The sequence below is a fragment of the Apis dorsata genome, unplaced genomic scaffold (assembly GCF_000469605.1).
Source record: "Apis dorsata unplaced genomic scaffold, Apis dorsata 1.3 scaffold_648, whole genome shotgun sequence".
NCBI lineage: Eukaryota > Metazoa > Arthropoda > Insecta > Hymenoptera > Apidae > Apis > Apis dorsata.
The window spans coordinates 182,666-200,618 of record NW_006263839.1 but is presented as its reverse complement, the minus strand read 5'-3'; the positions used below and the strand labels follow the sequence as shown (position 1 = coordinate 200,618).

The window sequence follows — 17,953 nt, the reverse complement described above, 5'->3', positions numbered from 1 at the left end:
ATATATATATATATACATATATATAATACGTTGGTTGGTACATTTCACTATTCCTAGACTAGTTTCCTGTAGACTAGTCTGTATTTATGAACGCTAGCAATTTCGTCGAGCTCAGTTATCTGTATTGGCAGAAAAAACGAGGAGTTCCGATATTGTATCCAACAAGTTTTAGATTAGTAAAGAAAATTTTTTTCACCGAAAAGTAAATATTTTTAATTTCGTCCAATTTTTAAAGCAAGCAGGGAACAATTTTTCAAAGAAAATATTTTTATTTCATTCGATTTTTAGAATACTAAAGTATAATTTTCTTTTTTTTGTAAAAATTTTATCGTTCGTTTTTAACTATTATAATATAATAGCGAAAATCTAATGCAATAAATTTGAAACGTTACTTATAAATTGTATTTTGGGGAAAATTTCTATTTATTTGAAAATAATGTTTTGAGAAAAAAAGAAAATGTTATTCGCGGAATTTCGAGATATTTTTTACTAAACGATTTTCGAAATTATTATTTTATTATAATTTTATTATTATTTTATTACTAATTCAACGATATTTTATAATATATTGTTATATAAATTTCAATACGATACGGATTGTAATTATAATTGTAAGGAAAGGAAATATGTGAATTTTTATAAAATAATTTTGTATTAATCGATTAAATTGTTTTCTGTTCTACTTATATACTTTTCTAATACCATTCTTTTTCGTTTTCTTCCACGATTATTGCATCCTTTGAAATTGTATATTTTTGTATATTTTTCAAAAATTGTTTCCTTCATTGCAGCATTTTAAACTTTATCATAAGCTACATTGTACATGTACCCATTCCACTTAAAACAGTCGTTTTAAGCTTCCATTCACCACGTACTAACCACTCTTGAGCATACACTCTACACACGTGCAAACTTATAATAGTTGTGTAGCTATTTTACGATCGTACCGTGTATTCCTGATGTCCTATGATTTTGAAGTCGAAACTTTACTACGAAATATATTTTTGTGAATATTATATTAATAATTTTTTACTTGTTAAAATTATTATATCAAATAAACCTGTAACGATCTTAATTTATTATATAATTACCTGAAATAACAATAATTAATTAGCTGTAAAATTTCAATTTATAAACAGCGTATCAACACTATTACGCACATTTAAAATTACGATATGTAAGGACACGATTTTGAATATCTTAACTCTGAAACTAATAAACTAACTTTAAAATTTATCAGCTAACAATTTGATAAAAAGTACATCTTCCTACAATTTCAATTACATCATTCAACAGCATAACAATATAATACGAACGTAACAATGGCAAATATTTTATCTTCCATTCGTTAGATGGAAGCCCTTCCATAATTCGATTCAAGTGATATTGGCATTATCTCAAGAAACGACAACAGACAGGCACAAACCTAATTTCTTCACGCTGTGAAGAGAACGCCCTCGGCTTCCCACGTAATGAAAATTTGCATGGACAAATTGTACCCCCTCTTCTTCGAGATTAAGAAGCATAAACAGCGACGCTTCTTAAAAAAGCTCGACCGTAAAAACACCCGGGGATGGGGAACGTCGTCAATATTTCCCTATCGACAAAAATATTAAACGGTATTATTTTCTCGATCGACGAACATGCTTCTGAGAAATCTATTCTCTATTCTTTAACGTCACACGCGATCAAGGGAACACGATTTTTTATTTTTTACAAAAAGTACACGACAGAATACGCGATAGAATACGAACCGTGTAGACGAGGCTAATGTCGACGACGCCATAGCTCGGCAATGACTGAGAATAATAAGGACCTTGTCCCGGCATTTCATACACTCTTTGTTTATAGCTCCTCGTTTTTGTATTGTGTAGAACCGTCGCTGCTTGGAGAATCATCTGTGGAGAGTGTTATCGTGGAAAGTTTTTGCGCGTTATCCGATCGAATTCTCGCATCCGTGTTATTTACTTTATTCGTCCCACTTCGATCGAAATATTTTCTTTCGTAGAATTATTTTCGTATTCGTTGTATCTATATTTATTTATTACTTTATTATTATACGCGAGAATGAAATATGTTCGTTTCAAATAACTCGTAAATTGCGCGTTAAAAATTTGTGTCGCATAAGAATTGTTGTACAGCCTGATTTTGGCCTCTTTTTTGCAAGCGGATATAAAAAGAACGTAGGAAGATCGATTAAGCTTATATTATATATTTAACTGTAATGATATAGAGGGAAATAGCTTGCAACATTTTGTTAGAGTATATCAATCTTAAGTGTACTCGTTTCTAATTAGATTCTTATCTCAGAAAAATGATGGTAATTTCACTATTCTTATAAAAATTAACCTCGAAAAGTTTAATTAACTTCGCGTATGTTGTGTGTGAAAAAATATCGATTAAAACTTATTCTTCAAATTATAAGCAATTTAGACGAAGTGAGACGAATTTTTTAATATCCTATTTTCTTCTAATTCCACATTAAATCGTTGATATTTTAACGAAGAAACAGATATCCAAGCGTTTTTTCTAATCCTTTCAACAACGAAAGGATAAAGCGTGGTGAACGGTCAATTATGATAATGAAAGTTTTATTATGTCACGTTGATATCATAAATTTTTGATTTGTAAATATGATGAATATTTGCTATTATAGTATTAATATCCATCCCTTCCCTCGTGTCCAGGGAAACGCGACATTTATCAGATTTTCCCCGCAAATGGACCAATTACACTTGTTGTCACAATCGAAATTTGATTCGGATAAACTCCCGGCACCTGTTTCAATCTGATAGTTAACCCCCTATCATTGGCGCAACTAATTTGACCATGTGAATAGGATATTGGTTTCGCGTCCACAGGGGTGCCGTAAACTTATCCAAACGATGCAATCCATTTCTAACTTTCTCCTTCGTTCGTTAAATCGTCTCTTAAATGGATTATTCTGGCTTAATATCATTGAAAAAAAGTTTTGATTTATGAATATCGTGATTGAATCCAATGAAACTTTGTATTGTATATTTGATTCTAAATCCTAAAAACAGATGAAATTTTCGAGTATGAAGATTCATTTTTTTATAAGAGAGTTATTATACGTTTTATTTGTTTTTCCCATTATTCTGAAAATTTTGTATTCGAATATTGTTCTTGTTTTAGCAAATGAATAAAAATAAAGGGAAGAAAGAAATCGAAAATCGATCATTCAGATTATTACAATATAATATTTGAGAAATAATTAAAAGATTATTTCAAACAATATTAGGAAGAATGAAATGAAATGTGATATAAGAAAATATAATGTGGAAAAAGATAAAATAATTGATAATTCTAGAGAGATTTAAAAAATGAAATGAGACTGATTGAAATAAATGGATCTCTTAAATGCAATTACAATTTTTATAAGTTAATTTTTTTTAAAACAAGAATAAAAAGTACTTACTTACGCGTGATAAAATTAAAATAATAATACAACAAAAATTCATTTTTCCACACAATTTTCAATTTATATATCCAACTGATCATCTTGATAGATAACCATCTTCTTATTGCTTCTCAACTACACAAGAATAATTCGAGTGTAAAACAAGGGAGGGAAAAGAACTAGGGAAGGAAAACTAGAAAATAAACGTTGGGATCCGGGTCGAAGTTACAAAGTCTGTGAGCCGTGAGGCGTTCAAAGGAAGCACATAAATCCAAAGACACAAATGACTCGTTCTCAAGTGATCTTATTTCCCCTGTTCGGCCCCATTCTTTTTTCCCCCTTGGCGTGACGAACCAAGGAATAAAATTTCTTTTCTTTCGACATTTTTCCTACGAAACGAAACAAAAATTCTCGATTTTTCCAACGCGTAAACACGCGGATGGATCCCTGAATCTCAATCTAGACGATATTCCGTGATGTATTTCAAGATTAAGAGCTTTCATCTCGATAAAGAGGGAGGGGTAAAGATTGTTGAGGAAAAGAGGAGCTGGCGCAGAGGAGAGACCGCGAAGAATAGATGTAAGCGTTGCAGAGGGTTTTAAGGGGCCAGCCAAGTGGGGACTGCAACGAGGGAGCTTCGAGAGGGACTTATCTTTCTTGGTGTTTGAACTCGGGAAGGGCAAGTAGCTTAGAAGATTTAAAGATCCCTTGGTAGTGAAAAATTCACGGAAACGTCGAACTTTGTGCTGGAAGTTTTTCAATTGTTATGCAATACCGAGGGTATTTTGTAAATGTTGAAGAAAGTTTCTTTTAAATGAAATTATTCATCGAAAATGTTGTTATAGAGTCAATTTCTTGCTAGTTCTTTAATTTTCTTTAATTATTAATCTTCTTTTTCACTTCATTTTCTGCCATTTAAATTCTTATGCTTATCCATCCTAGTTTTAATCTATTTCATACCAACAATGTCTGGTAAAATAACTATCCAACTTTCAAGATTATTCTGTGCATAACAATTAAATATTAAAAAGTTTTTTATTATTCTATTTTTCAACTTTGAAATAGAATCGTAAGTATATATCACATTTTGATAACATTAAAAAGAAGCATATTTAATAAAATAAGAAATTTATAAGAAATGTATCATTGAATAATATTCATATTCAGTGATACATAAACTAGATAATAAATAATAAGTGTTACTAAATTTTAACTGCAATTCAAACAACGTATTTGTATTTTTTACTAAAGTCCTGAATTTTTATCTCCATCAAAAGGATGAAAATCTAGAAAATCTCACTAAACTTCTTAAATAAATTTTCATTGATCCATAGAATTCAGATTTCTCTCAATTTTTGATTCAGAGGAGTATAATAGATTAATTTTTATCGAAATGGAAGAGAAAAGTACGAAACACAGTCGTGTATAAAAGAATATAATAGCTTACACGAACTCGAAGATCCCTTCACTCGTGAAGGGCTTGTTTTAAAGAAGCTTTCAGCTTTATTAATGCTGGCGCTAATTTTCACCAGCCCTCTCTCTGTCTCTTTTATAGTTATCCATCGCCTTTCAACAGCCTCTGGCACACTCGACATCTCACTGTCTTACGTTGCGAGAAAACTGTTCCCTTTTTCGTCGATGCTCAGTTTTTTTCGTTTTCTCGTCTGAATTAGGTCGGCTATAAAAATGTTTCCATTTTACTTTATCATAAAACGTACAGAGGTGCAATTATCAATCACAGATATTCTCGCTAATTGCGTGTCAATTTCTCATTAATTTACTACTTATTGTATTTATTTGAATGTATTTGTTGGACACGAATAATTAAATTTTTTTTTTTTCGATTAAATATGAATTTTAACAAATATATATATAAATGTGATGCGTGGTAACCACAAAATTGATTTTTCAAAATTAATACGAATAGAATATATGTATTTTATTATATCATTTTAATAAAATAAAATAATTCATTATTTTATTCGATATGTTCATATTTTGAATGGAAAAATATGTTTAAGAATATAAAACTTGTACTTTCAAAATTTTTCTACAATATTATTATCTTCGAATTACTTTAATAATTACATGTACCAGAGAGAATTTCGATTCACCACACTTAATTCATCAAAATACTTCCATTTATATATTTGATCAATAGCGATGAAATAAAATCTAACATGTTAAATCCTGCATCATCGTTTCCAGTTAGCATTTAAAAAGAAGTTAAGATGCAATTTGCCAGCGAATGAGAAGGGTAGATTCGTTTAATTCCCTTTTAAATTTTATACCTTCTCGTCGTATCCCTTCCTCATTTAAGAGACACGTTGATTTTCGTAACGCGAAATAACGCGTTTTACGCGACCTGGTTAATTGAGCGCAAAAGAGCACAATGGCAAACGAAGTCACATTCAAGGTATCAATGTAATGTTAAAATAAAGAGAGTAGAGTTTTCTCGATATTTTAATTACCTTTCTCTCTCTCTCTCTCTCTCTCCCTCTCTCTTCCATCCAAGAGGACAAATGGTGCAGAAATAAAAATATAAGAATAAAAGATATAAAAGGGAACCGAAGAGCTTTGATGAAAAGATCGTTGACTCGAAAATTTTCATCAGTCCATGCTCCTTTTGTTCACGAAACAACGTTGTAACAGAAACGCGAAACAATGTTGTAAGATTGAAAAACTATCGGCTTGCTATTTTTTGGTCATAGAAGAATTTAAATAAAATTTCACATTTTAAAAAAGAAGATTATAATAATAAAATTTATAGGGATTTTGTTAAGTTGGATTAAGTAAGATTATGATTATCTTTTTTTAAGAAGTTAAAAGTTGGTAAAAATTTAAAAAAGAAAAGATTATAAAAAGAAATAAATTTGTTAGAAGTTAGATTAGAAGTTATCTTCTTTTTTATTTATTACTCTTGCAAGTGGATGAGAAATATTATTCTCTCTTTGTAAATTTCGAAGGAAGGAACGGAAGTAAAGATAATATTAAAGTACTAGAAGTTTTGCAAACCATCTTGGGAAAGTACAATTTCAGCAAGAACGATTATAGTTGTCTAAGTGTTTGTCCATGAAACTTTTTAATGTTATCGTGTGAAAATATATATTTTTTTTATTGAATTTCATCCTTATTGGATCAAATATTTGTTTCATAATTTCAAGTTTAAATAGTTTTCATTAACATGAATAAAGTGTTACGAAATTAATAAAATGTCAAATATTTATTATAAAATTTTAATTCTAAAACTTTGCTAAACAAAAATTCAAAAGAATATATTGGAAGAAAGATATATCATCTCTCCTTTTCAATTCCTTTTCTAAAGATATCTTGAAAGAAGAACTTTAAAACTTTATGTAATATATTAATATTAATTAAATCAATTAAAGAAAATGAAAATAATAATAATATTATTGTTATTATTATTATTATTATTATATAAGTTTGTATTATATTTTCATTTCAGACTCAAGTATAATTATCCGAAACACTTCGAAGAATGTCCAACTCCGTCCAACAAACTATGATTCCACACTGAAGTCAAGTCACCCGAAACTATCTCCCTATATAGTAACATAGTTTACATTCGGTTAGCCAGGTGGCGCCAGTGCACGACGTCATATAGGAGCAGGTATTTCCACCCGAACGTAAAAGTGTCCAGTTTTGGGCATTCCTTATTTTTTACGAGCGTACCTTCATCCCGTGACGATCACACGGGAAGCAACACCGAGAAATTGAAGCCATCTTCACGAGCAACGTGATCGTGGCTGCGGATACAAGCGCTCTGCGGATATCGCGATGAAACTCGATCGAAAAGCGTTCGAGCGTACCAGATACCGATCACGATACAGGAGAAAAAGTATCAGAGAAGACGGAGAAAGGGGAAGAGATAAAATTGCTGAGGGAAAGGAGAAAAAAAAAATCAGCTATAAAAATGGCAAGCAACGGTGTCTCTTAACCGTGAGTATCGCTATTTATCTCGAAGCATCTATGGTTGATATTATGAGAGCATGCATCGCGATCGATGGTTTGGAAAATCCATTTTGAAGCATGGTATGGTTAATGGTTTGTTTCGCGTGTGAAACATTGAGACAAAGTGGACGATGACGTGTGATAATATGTGAAATGATAAATTGGACAGAGAAGATTAGCAGATACGTGTTAGGAATAAGAAAAGTTTAAATTATAATGTTGATTAAATTTTTTTGTTATAACACTGAAATATACTTTGATTTTAATTTAGATGTTTAATGTTTAAATAAATTACCAAAAAACTTAAAGGATAAAATAATTCTTAAAGAAAATCTACAATGATCAAAGTAAAAATTAAATTATTCCATTAGAAGAGGAATAATTTTATAATCTTCATTAAATCTAAAAATTTTGTTATCTTTTAATATCTCTTTCTCCACGTATTTCCTTAGTAATTTCCATTAATAGTTACACATGATTATACATCAAAAAGTATCAAAGCAAAGTAAACAGATTATTTTTTAAACCTTAAAGTTTATTTAACGTTTGTTTCAAGCTTGGTAAAAATAAGTTTTAGTTGTAACGATTACACTTCAGAATATATAACCGAGCAAAAGACTTGCCATGCGCAAGTTGACTTTTGCTATGCTTTCAAAGTGTCTACTTTTTACAACCAGTGTAACGTGCACCGTTAAAACGTAATGCTGTACACAGCTTGCCCTTTTCGTTGGTCAAGTTACGTAACAACGGAAACGTGCCTTTACATCTGATCACGATCTGCTTTTCCGATCATAATTTCTGCTTACGACTTAAACTCTATCGAAATATTCTTTACTTCGTCTCAAGAATACCTTTGATACTTTTTCAAGGGATTAAATGAAATGGTTTGTGTTTGTGAGATATTTGTGTTTTATATTATTATCGCGTAGATTATTTAAGAATATAATATTGAATACTGGTTTTATTACGAAGTTTATTTTAAATATCTATTGATGATAAATTAGAAGTTGGAAAGAGAAAAAAGTCAAATGGAATATTCGTTTCGTGTATCGTTCGATGATCTTGCTAATGTGATACATTATTTATTATTAATTATTATTTAATCGTTATTCATTGCTGCATTAACCAATTTAATTCACGTTTTCAATCGAGAGATCTCGCTAATTCAAATAAATCGCCACTATTCTTAATTAACCAATTATCGACGATTAATAAAATTCGTAATATTTTTTTTTCAGTTCAAAGTTTCGAAATTCCAAATATTACTTGAAATGCTAAAATATTATACAAAAAAAAAGGAATATAATAAAATATTTTTAAATGACTTGGAAATAAAAAATTATTAGCGTGAGGAATTTAACGGAATTTTACCGTGCAGTACGAGTTGAATTTTTTCAATTACATAAATTGAATGTAATAAATTTTTTGCAGCTACAGATTATGTTTAATCTCTCGTATAAAAATTTCTCGTGTTCGATACCACTGTTAAGTATGCCATGAATTCTGACCGACACGGACGCGATTCTGCAAATTGCACGCAATATAGATTGGACAACGTGGCTAATGGTTTTAACCCCGGACAAACATTTACGGAAAGAGGTTAACAGAGGATTAAAGGACACAAATTATAAAAATCAGAATGAATTGCTCCAAGTCGCACGATATAAATGTTACTACCTGTTATATAATCCCGGATGAAAGGATACAATGATAAAATGTTTGCAAGAGCATTGTGTTTATTATATGTTCAGATTATTTCATCATTATTACGCTCGAAAAAATTGAATTGAAGAAACTTTATGTGTGATGATAAATATCGAATAAGAAAAAATCGGATTACTTTTTTTTAATTTAATTCATTTCACTTAATGATTTAAGTTTCACGATTTATTTTATTATTCAGTTTTAACTTACAAACTTAATAAATAAGAAATTTCACACGAAATATGGTGGAAATATGGTGAAAAATATCATAATTGATAAATTATTAGATATTCGAAGATAATAGAAAAGATAATGGAAACACATTCAAATCCAAATATTTAAACAGCATCCCTTTTCTAAAAATACAATAAACTTCTGGAAGACTGTGCAAATCCATATAAAGTTAGAACTCTACAAACTCTTGAAAACAAATTGCATTGGTTCTGTCATCGAATGTGATGTCGTTTGAAGTGGTTGCCCGTGATATCCAAATCTCCGTATTCGATTCCATTCTCGTCGAAAGTACAAAGGTTACAGGTTTCAATCGTGTATTTGGTCCAGTCGAGAGAGAGAAAGAGAGAGAGAGAGAGAGAAAGTATTCTGTATTTTTCAGTTTGCATATTTATAGTTCGACGATACATCTATAAATATTGGTCTAATACACGGATACATAGGTTTTATGAAAGATCGTCTCTTGGCTATGGAACAATGGTTAAAATTTATATCTCAGTAGTTACCGAAATGGAGTTACGTTTTAACGAATATTAAAGATGACTCAGACATTTTATTGGATCGAATTGAATTTTTTTATTATTATTTTCGATACAAAGAGAATTCCTATAAGTTTTCGTGCTACTGGTTTGTGAAATTTTTGAATAAGCGAGTTTTATAATTTATAAAATTCAAGGTATTTCAACAATTCGTATTGGAATTTTTATACAACTAGCACGAATTTTTAAATAACAAATTCTATTATTCTTCTAAATAATTATATACAAATATTAATATATAGTTTCAATTTATAAACTGATATAAAAATTTTAAGTATCTATATTACCATTTGATCGTAACGAATATTGAATTTTCTAAATAAAAACAAATAGTGAAATATCACCCAGAAAGAAAAATTTTAAACACGACTTAAACAAACAAGCAAACAATATTTACTACAATCTTCTCAATTGCGCTAAGTATCATAAAAATCTCTCATAAACTCTAAATATTCTTCCACACGATCTTCATATACACGCACATTACCATCACTCATTCATTTTTATTCCCTGTTCTCTCCCAAGATTTAAATTCTAAAAAATTTGAAATGGCATAAAAGCCACGAGCATAAAGGGGGAAATTTTCCTGGTCTTGTAACTACGGATAACGAGCCATCCCCTCCCCTCCTAGTATAGGGTGGGTATTAAGAATTTTATTGCACGAGGTGCGCCACATGACAATATCCAGGTAATATCGAAGGCGAGGTTCGATCACAAACAGACTATCTAAGAGCTGACGGTCCGGATGCCGATTTTATAGCTCGATAACGTCCTCAGGTAAGAGCACTGGTGGTGGAGCACTCCTCTTTGTCGCTATGCATACGAGGAGCCCACGCATCCTGTGTTTTATGGTGCACAGAGAGAAGAAGAGGTTCGATATAACCGCGCGATAGGTTCGAGAGATCTTGGACCTCCACCTTCGACCTCGTTCGATTCACTCCAGGATCATTCTTTTCATCTCCTCCCCATCTCTCCTCTGCTCTTTATCTTTCTTCCGTCCATCTATCTCTTTCCACAGTTCTTTTCACAGGAATTTTCCATGCCAACGATGACGCTCGAATTTACAAGATGGATCCTCCTCGTCTCGTGAAACGGGAGATTCGCGCGGGAGACGAAATGTGGGAAGCGTAATGGAAGTTCGATAATTCGGAGGATGTCAAATTGAAATATCCTCATGAATGTATGTATTTTGAATAATGGGACGGGGCGAAACACGCGGCAGAAACGTGGAAATCGAATCGTGGGAATGAATTAACACTTTGAGCACGGGGATCTCGTGTCTAGATGGCGCCACGTGTCTTAAAGAAGATCTGCATTATTTAATTATCGCGTTATTCCTTTCGTGTTCCTTTTAATTAATTTATTTAAGAAGTTGTGCGAAGAAAATAACGAGAAAAAAAGTATTTCTGATTGGCATGAATCAATGTGGCTTATATTTGTTTATAAACGCTATAATGTAATGATTAATGTAATGATTTGGAATTTGCAAAGTTGGAATAATGATTATTTGATAATATATAATGTAATTGATTTATTCATGATTGAAGGAATTTGTTTTCTGACGTATGTTTTGTTCCATCTTGTATCATTGTAAAAATACATATTTAGAAAAACGATTTTATTTTCTTGATATTTCAATAATAATAAAAATATATTTCCATATCGTCACATATTTAATTATTTTACATAAAACGTAATTACTATTCGTCTTAGTAACACCACTTATTATTTTATGATTGTAAAGAAATTAAATATATTTCGATTCTCATCTTCGTTTAATCTGGCTCCTGCATTACGTTGCCTAACGATCCAGAGATAAATTCAATTGGAGAAATATGCGAGAAATGTAATTTCTTACATTTCGTTGATAAATGAACGGAACTTAACCTAGATTTAATTTCGACTATATCCGGACTCGTGCACGAATTAGGATCCCTCTTTTCCAATCGCGTCGTCATAAAACTAAACTTCGCAGACGGCAATTAATATCGCAATCGATATAAACGGCGACCCCGATATCTCGACGGTTAATTGAAGATAGGGAATCGAGCAAGTTTTTGCCACGTGGCAATTTCTTCTCGTCGTGTGGCGTCCTTCCTTCCTTACACGGTGTATCCAATATTTTCCACGATATGCTAATTTCGGTGAAATGGAGGAGCAAGCAATTAAAGTTTCGATTGGAAACTCGTTTCCTCGAAGAAATCTGCGATTGTCTTATTAAATTAAGCTAGTATTGTCGTATGGTATTCGCGTGTTATTAATTAACATGGTTGAATTTATATAATTCTGCAATTTGTTGGAGGTTACTATTGAAGGTTTCGTGCTCAAATCATAATTTGATGGAGGAAAAAACATGAAAATAATGATATTATTGTTTATATAAAACCACAACATATCTTTGATAAAAATCTTTTGAATTTTGTTCCTCTTTTTCTTTGACTTCAGTATCGTAGAAAAACCTTTTCAAATAAAAATATTAATTTATTTCAATTCAAATTATTTATCATAAAGTGAATCGTGTTTTTACTTATGAATCGTATATTTTACTTTACTACGAGTTGAATTTAAAAAAGTTTCAGAATTATTTATATAATATGACGGTTTCTTTTGTTGTGCCATTAAATATCTCACTAACTTAAAAAATTCAGAAATAACACAATGGAATTTGAACGAGGAATAATAGTGATTCAATTAAAATTCGAAATTTATTGTAATTATATTCGTATATTATTATTTTAAAGTATTTATATTATCGATTAATCATCAAGTTAAAAATATATCTCTTAATTCGTTGTCTAGAAAACAAAGTTGAAAAACCAATTATTGAATAATCCACATTCCACATTCCAAATTTATTTATAATAAAAACTATTTTCCAAATGAAAACCTTTACAATCCTTCGATTCAATCGTGCATCATGGAACGATGGTTTATGTCCCCCTTCGATCCTTTTACTTTCCTTTTTAACACCCTCTTACTCCCCAAATCTACGCGGGGACATGACGAACACGATGGTCTTGGGCCAAGGCAAAGGATGGCAAAGGTCCCGCAATGGTGGTCGATAGCGTGAAATCGATGGCCATCGTACGACGGTTTATTGAAATACCATCACGAATCGAGCAACGAAGAAGCCCGGGGCAGGAATTCCAATTTCGACCCTTCCAGATGACATCGTCCCTCTTAACGATTATGACTACGCCTAATTATATCCTAGTCAGCACATTCCACGGATCTCAACCGGCTCGAAATCAAGCACCAGCGATTGGCTTCCGTGCTACTTGCACAAAAGTACAAAAAGGAATATGATCTGGTAATTGCATTTTTGCCACCTCTCTTCATCCAAATAGCGATATCGTTCCTTCGACTTCCTGTTTCATTAATTACGATTATATATATATAAGATGCCTCGTTATTCGTGATGCAACTAAATAAGGGATGATTCCTCGAGAGTGAGAAAAATAAAGGAATGTAATTTTTTTTATTCGAATAAATCTTTTCCTTTTGAACTAATTTTCGATTTTGAATGTGAATGAACTATTGTTTCTATGAAAATTAAGATTGAACATTTACAGTCAAAGAATTGTATAATGGATGCATTTTTCAATGAATGAGAATCTTTTTCTAAATTTCCAAATTATTATATGAATAAATATAATTTAATTATTGAATAAATAATAATTCTTTTTTTTGAATTTTATAATAAAAGAAAGATGAATAAAATATTGGAATAAAAATATAAACAGAAAATTTATCCATCAGCCTGTTTATATTGATAAAATTCAATCTACAATAACAGTTTTCAAAGGACGTGCGTTTTATTGAAATACAATGTTCTCTTAGTTTCGGAAATAAAAATAACGGAAAATTTTCACTACCAGTCCATTTGTAATCTGTTTAAAGTTAAAACATTTTGCCACTGTGATATCCAGCAGGGCAGAACATTAGTAAAAAGAGAAAATTATTGCATAAAATGTCTGTAAACGAGATAGAGAAAGATAAAGAAGAAGGTTGAGAAGAGGAAAAACGATAAGCAAATACAATAAATACGTGTAATTAAATACATTGTTGTAACATTTTTTTAAACGTGCAAAATTTATATTGTAAAGCGAAAAAATCAATTCTGATACCGCATAAAAAATTAGCCCAACAAAGTAACCATGCTTTTAAACTAATGAAACGAAACGAAACCCGATTAAGGTCAGACTACATGAGCTCAACTGCATCGAGCTAAAAATACAGTAGACATCGTCATAAACTTGAATTTTCGATAAACCTCTTTGCATTTCTATATACATGCATCTTGAGTGGATATGTTTAACTATCTACCTGCACTTCGTTGATTTTTCTTTTTACAAATTGATTTCTGTATACTATAATGCTCTTACACCAGCATTTTTTTTACTATTAATAATAAAAACTATTATAAAACTATATTATAATTAATAAAAACTAATAATGCTATTACTGTATCAATAGCAATGAAAATTTGGAAAAATATAAAATTGTGAAAGAAAAAATTACGAATTTTAATATTTTATATTCTTACAATTAACTTTATCCACACAATTTTTTTTTGTAATAATAACAATTAAAAAACGAAATATTTGGAACAATCGAATTGGAAAAGTATCGAAGTAGAAATTTTGAAAATCGTTGCATCCACGTCTGAGCCACCCGTTTAACCAAAGTAGCAAGGTATGCACTATATTATGACAGCAAATAGAAACTCGACATCTTGAAGCTCAAGATGCGGACGAAATAATACTGGCAACTAGAACGCAATACAATAGAGTTACGGCATATCTGATTCTACGCCAAAAAGGACTAGGCAGGAAGAGAATTCCAACTCTCTGAGATATCATGAGAGGTCATGGCATCAAATCTTGCGTGAGATAGAGCTTCTGCCTGGTATGTGTTACCGAATCACATTACACGAAGGAAGAACACACGAACACGTCCACGTCGACGTATGATATCGGCTAATATGACAACCACAGACGCATAACTTCGATCAACATAATCCAGGAATCATACAACGCGATGCTGCACGAGCTAGGATTATTCTAGAAACATGAAACCTATTGGCCATGAAACTTCATTTACCAGGATTTTAAAAGGTTGTAAAACTCGGTTTGCAAAGCTACGTATTTCCTTCGAACATAATTTTAAATTCAGGGGAATATACATTATGAAATGGAGATCTAAATTAAGATACCAATTTAAGATATCAAATTTATTGTAAAACTATAATTTCATAAATTTTAAAGATTGGAAAAATATTAATTAGGAAGAATTGTGTTATGTCAATATCAATATCATCAATATCATCATATGAAGTATATAGAGACACAATTTTGCATAATATGTTACATTTTTTATGCATTAATTAATAAACAAAGTCTATCTGTTAATCATGATACGTTTTAGATATTCTCATCATTAGCATAATCCGGATTTCAAGGATTTAGATGGAGAATTTAGAATTCATAAAGACATAATCCTTCAATTCGAGCACGAGATTTGGTCTAAGATTTTTATAATTTAAAATTCACAAAGGCAATCTTTCGAAGGAGGATAAAATTTGATGCAAACGTTTAAGAAATATAGTGAGATCATAGGCATTTAAAGCTCGTTTGTAAATTGAAAACTTTTATATTTGATTTGATCCTTCTTCAATTAACATTTATTTCCACTAAAAATAACGAAAACAAAAGACAAAAATTAATACCTGTTCTATACAAAACAATGCATCCAAAAATTATCATTATGGCTAACAACTCAATTCAAACTCTACCTAAACACATAGCTTATAGCTTTAAATATTATATCAAGTAAATCCTTTCGTACTGTTATCTTACACGTTTTCCATCTTCACACGTTTCTCCATTCCTCGAAAACAACTGTAACAAATTTCATTCAAAGTAGCTAGCCGTGTTTAGCTTCAGTAGTCTCGTTCACCCATACCTACGTCTCGGGTTAATCTATCCATTGTTTCCCCTCGACGTATTTTACATTCACGCTAGGTGAGCCTAGTTCCCACCTGAGAGCAGTCTCTCGTCTTTCCTCGGTCACGTTTATTTATCTATAGAGACTTCGTCGTTGGTGTCGTGGAATTTAGATACAATTACTTGACGATCTAACACAAAGGTAACGCTTGAGCATTTATGTTGTAACTTGATCAATGTAAGTACTTTGATTATTTTATAAGTTCACGGATGTTGATCGAATTGTTTCAGTAATTGCATCTTCTATTAATCGAGCTGACAATGAAACACAAATTTGCTGATGTCGATTTGTTTGAGAGGGTGTTTCGTTTCGTTATTGACGTCAGATTATTCTTATTTCTCGATACATTCATTTGAATAAAAAGTTTTTTAATTTTAATTCACATTTGTGAATATAGTATATTATGCTCTAACTAAAAAAACTATTATAATTATCATAATTTTCCTTCATGATTGGAACCAAATAAAAATTATTATACATCCAAAATATTCTCGTATCCCTATCCCTCTTTTTTTTAAATTTGTGAGGATGATTACGATAAATAAGACTGGAAGAGATTAAAATAATTTCCTCTAGAACGAGGTATCGTATAAAAAATCGAAGATACGAGGGTCTCTTATCTAACATCTACTATGTTTCCTGTAAATTTCCTGTAAATTTCCTTGACTATGATTTTAAAGAAAGAGAAAAAAAAGAAAAGGAAGAAAAAAAGAATATAATCAAAACTATGTACTCGCGAGGAATCGAACGAGATCGAATAAGAAAAGTAATGTAGAACCATTTTGGATGGAAGAGTTGCACTGGAGGAAGTGATTTTCGGATGGATGGATCAAAGAGCCAAAAGGAATTCAGAATGGATGAGTAAGTGCTCGAAAGATCTGTTGGGTGGGCGGATTCTTTGTGTCCGTTTCCGGCTCTGCTGACAGAAGGTTGCAAGGATTAATCATTTCCCTTGAGAGCCTCAGGCGCGCGGTAACACGTTTAACGCCATTCTCACCTAAAAAATTAGAATACGTTCCCAGGGCTTCCACGAGGGAAGAATTAGGTCATTAGAATAGGAAAATTCGCCACCTCGAGCTGTCTAATTAATAATCTCGTGACTAGAATTCCGGCTGCCTTTGAATCCTGTATAATTCTTGGCTCCGCCGCTAGTCGGCGCTTCGGTAGATTCCGCCATATTATGTAACCTTCGAATTAATGTGTTTCGCGCAGCTATGAATTTTTGTTGGGGATGTTATAAACGAGAATATTTTTTTAAATTCGCGTGGAACAGCGTGGTACGTGCTTCGACTTTGTTGAACTCGTGAAAATGTCGCGAAATTAGATCTTCGTGCTCCGACTTGAAAATTTTACATGGTATTATTTTTCCTCGCTTTTGAATAAGTAAAATATGAGATCATTATCGAATTATTATATATAAAGATATAAATATTTTGCATTTTTTAAATAGAATTTATTATTATTTCTTTTTGTGAGTATAAGAAATGTTTTTATAATATTATACGAATGACGAGAAACGATGGAATACGATGATGGTTTGTGCGATCTTTTGAAAAGAAAATAAAGATTTAACCTGTTTCAGATGGATTGAAAATGAAGGATGGGATATATTGATAGGAGATGAACGTTATGGAAAGTAAAAATTGAAGATGGAATAGATGGAAATAAATGGAATGATTTCTTTTTTTCTTTCCTAATTTTTTAACTGAAAGAAAATTTTCGATGGAAGATAGGATGGGAGGAATATGAAGGGAGAGAATGCAAAGTAAATTCGCGTGAAAAGATAACTTCGTCTTTTCGTGTGTGCAAAAAGTACTGGTCACGATTTAAACGAATTCATTTTATTGTATTTGACGATATTTCTGACTTTTTCGCGTATTCTTAATTGCAATGCCGAATAAATTCACGAAAAACACGTCACAAAACCAATGAAAATCAAATAGAAAGTGAATACCGAGATTAATAAAAACGCGTCACACAGGGTACAGCCATTTTTCACTTAATATGAGAAAGAGAGAAAGAAACGAAAGCTCCTAAAATAGTTTCCATTGAATTCTATAATGTTCATGAGCCGCGACAC

The 17,953-nt window shown here is 31.3% G+C and overlaps 1 protein-coding gene across 5 annotated transcripts in view; it reads right to left on the bottom strand.

Moving 5' to 3' along the window:
• Nucleotides 1-17,953, bottom strand: part of LOC102677126 (zwei Ig domain protein zig-8-like) — a 261,742-nt gene that overhangs the window by 128,005 nt on the left and 115,784 nt on the right. The window contains exon 1 of one of the 5 annotated variants that reach the window (XM_031513460.1): nucleotides 1,427-1,804. The exons of the other annotated variants lie outside the window; for them this stretch is intronic. The gene's annotated coding sequence lies outside the window, so the exon portion shown is untranslated. Of the gene's footprint in view, nucleotides 1-1,426; nucleotides 1,805-17,953 lie in introns of those variants that run through there. 5 annotated transcript variants of the gene reach the window in all.